The following is a 3,462-nucleotide window of genomic DNA, read 5'->3' on the forward strand; positions in this document are numbered from 1 at the left end:
TAGCAAAGAAGGCTAGTTGGTCGATGACTATGATTCCACCTTGGAAGGGGAATGCAATTTTTCGAAAGTATGTGGACACAACCATAGCCATTGCATATACCCAAGGCATTCCAAGTAAAATATTGTAATCAAGGAGTCCATCAATGACCTCGACTTCAATATCTACTATTTTTCCTCCTAGTTCAACTTGCGAGCTACTTAAAATCTCGTATGGAGTGTACATTCATCCATCGAAAGCTTTTAGTGTTGTTGGTGATCGCGACAAGGGTGATGAACCAAGAGTTTTCCAGAAACTCATTGACATTATATAGGTAGATGCCCCCTCATCAATAATGTTTTGATGAACATTTTTATTAAGGGCTTTTACCTATATAAGGAAAGCGAGCTGTGCTGGTAACTGTGGTGTATAGCTTGTATGATTAAATACCACAAGATTGGAATCCGTATGATTGATCCCACCTATTGCTGATAACAAAGCTTGCTTTTGGGAGGGACAATTTTGTAATACCTTGAGCGTTGACATAATAGAGGGCGATTGAGCCAAATCCTCCACTATATTATAATTTTGGGCTACTTGAGTACGAAGATTAAATGTCGATTTATGTACAACTCCTTTTTGTAGCTTTATTGTTAATTCAGGAATAATTGGTGGAACAACTTCTGGTGAGTCGAGGTCGATGTACTAGGTTGATCAGTAGCCGGATTATTCGATGACAATGGATTCCCATAATCTTTATTCCTTGTCGATACCGAAACATCATTCTTTGGATTTGCGATAAACAACATAAGAAATTGGGATGTGGAATCATTATCGGTAGCAACCAAATGCATTTCTGGGTTTGGAAACGGATCTGTTAACACCACTGAGGTATTCGAAGCCTTTAAAAGTTTTGAGACCTTAGATCAATGTGGAAAATCTCTTGTAAAATTCTTGTCATTGCATATTAAACATGGATAACGAGGTTTCCTAGCTTCCGTAGGGGTTTTAGAGGATTTTTCAAGAGTGGAATTCTCCTGTTTCTTCTTATTATTCTTCCCCTTCTTCTTGCCTCCTGGTTGCTTTGGATTTTTTCCTTTTTCAAATGACACGACATTAATCTTGGAGGCAAGAATATTTTTAGATGAATTTACATTTTGACTTGAAATAGCAAGAGCTTGACCAAATGGTCCTCTCGCCATTCGTGTGCTCAAGGAACCAATCACACCGTCATCAGCATGAGAGTCCCTACTCGATTTTGGAGGTGGTGGAACGGTAAAAGATAGTCTAGATGCATCAGGAATTTTGTCGGAGAGCGTGCCAGATTGTGTATAAATCTGATCCAAATATTGGGCACGAGTAATGACTTGCTCTTCTGTGACAACTGCTCCTTTCACCACATCCTCAGTGATAGATGGCAATAAGGACTTTATAAACCACTAAGCTAAAAGCTGATTAGGAAAAAAGGTCTTTCCCATTCGACGACAATGCCACCACTCATGAATATGATCTGATATGTGAGTGGAGGTAGTTTGTTTAATGTTGGTAAGAAGTTTTGTTCCAGTTGCATACCTGATAGGTAACTGAAAGTGGGTTAGAAAGGTAGTAGCTAGAATGGTGAAGTTATCAAAAGAAGCTCTAGGTAATTCAATATACCATTTTGTAGCTAGACTAGTGAGCATTCTCTAGAAAAGATGAAGCCTAATCAAATCATCATTCAGATTATTTGATGAATACCATAAATGAAAATTCATTATGTGATTCGATGGGTCTTCTCTTGGATTTTCATTGAATTTTGGAATGTCAGAAGGAAGTTTATGTGGAATCGCCGGCCACCAAGTGGCATAAGCAATTGGATCATTTCTGAGCTGGTTCAAATCTAGTAGTTCAAGAGTTACTACAAATGGTAACTGTTGATTCAGGTGAGGTTGAGCATACCCCAGATAGTATGGAATTGCTTGGGCCATAGGTCTTTGGATACAAGTGTATGGCATCTGCATCTGGTAACCTTGATAAGGTTGTTTAACATAACCAGTATAGGGGGGTTGTTGATAACCAGCATGGAAACGTGGTTGTCCATAACCTGCAAAGCCTTGTTGCCCAGATACTTGGTAAGCTTGGTATTGACCAAAACCAGTTTAATCTTGGGAACCAACTCGAAACTGGGGTTGGGATTGCTGGAATTGAGGTTGTTGTTGATGTTGCGCCAACCACGGTTGTTGGACCGTCTACTACTGCTACCCAGTATTGACAGATTGACCAAGTTACATATTAACTGTTCCAGTATATACCAGAGTCATTCCAGATAAAGGTACACTAACTTGAGGTTGTTTTTGAGCCCCTGAAACAAGCAGTTGTTGTATAGCAACCTTAGAAACTGGAGCCTTCTGCCTTGAAACCTGACATTGCGAGGAAGAAGGAGCAGTTTGCACTAGTTGAGATGCAACAGATTGTGCTTGTGACTATGGCATAGTCATAACAGTAGGTATAGTGGTAATATTAGACATAGGTTGGATTGGTTGTGATGGATATACAACCCTTGGTTGTTCTGGTAGTACTGGTTGCCAACCACTAGCTCTAACTCTAGTTTGACCTGAATATTGAGGATAACTCTCATATGGTTGTCCCCCGGAAAAAGGAGGAAATGGTGAATAGGCATACTGCTCACCATATGGTGGCATTCCAGTGTTTAAAGGATACATCGGTCTTTGATAACTGGTTTGCCCAAATTGATACTGATATGCAGGATCAAATTGCTGAGTTTCCATGCGAGAAAAACCGGATGAGATTCCAGACGAGTAAATGAAAGGTGACAATGGGGCAGAAGCAACCCTTAAGTGGGTTCCAGCTAGTGATTGGTAACCAACTGGAATGGATGATGCACCATATAGGTGTGACTCAGGTGTAGCAGAAAACATCGAAGGTGTGGCAGCAGAATATTCTGCTGCAGCTGCATCAAATGATACAAAGTGGGATGTTGATGGTTGCTCTGACATGGTTAACTTATCCAAAAGCTATCCTAACGATTCGACAGGAACTTGCAATGAAGCAGGATTAAAAGAAGCAAACTCAGGAGTAGCAGGATAAAGGTTAATCCCAGTTCCAAAATGAAACAGGGTGGTAGATGGAGGATCCTCTACTATCTCCTCGATAGCAATCAAACTAGGTGGAAGAGGTTGACCGTCAGGTCTGTAAAAGATCTCTGGTGTAGAAGAAGGTGTAGTTTCAACAGTGACAGATGCTGGAGGGGTAACAACTTCGGGATACTGAAATTCAAAGTCCAGATGTTCAGGCAACTGAACTATAGTCTCAAAGGGAGGTTCAGATGTAACCTCGGTTTGAATTGGGATTGGTTCTGGATCAACTCTAGATGGAGTTGTTTTAGGTTCAGAAGTAGTTACTGTTACACTAGGATCAGTACTAGTGTCCTTGGGTAACTATGAAACTTCCTCTTGAAAGGTGGTTGTACTAGGAATAATTTGAGT

Source organism: Pinus tabuliformis, chromosome 3_1 (assembly GCF_031772625.1).
Source record: "Pinus tabuliformis cultivar Carrire ecotype Pingquan chromosome 3_1, CPIR1, whole genome shotgun sequence".
Lineage (NCBI taxonomy): Eukaryota > Viridiplantae > Streptophyta > Pinopsida > Pinales > Pinaceae > Pinus > Pinus tabuliformis.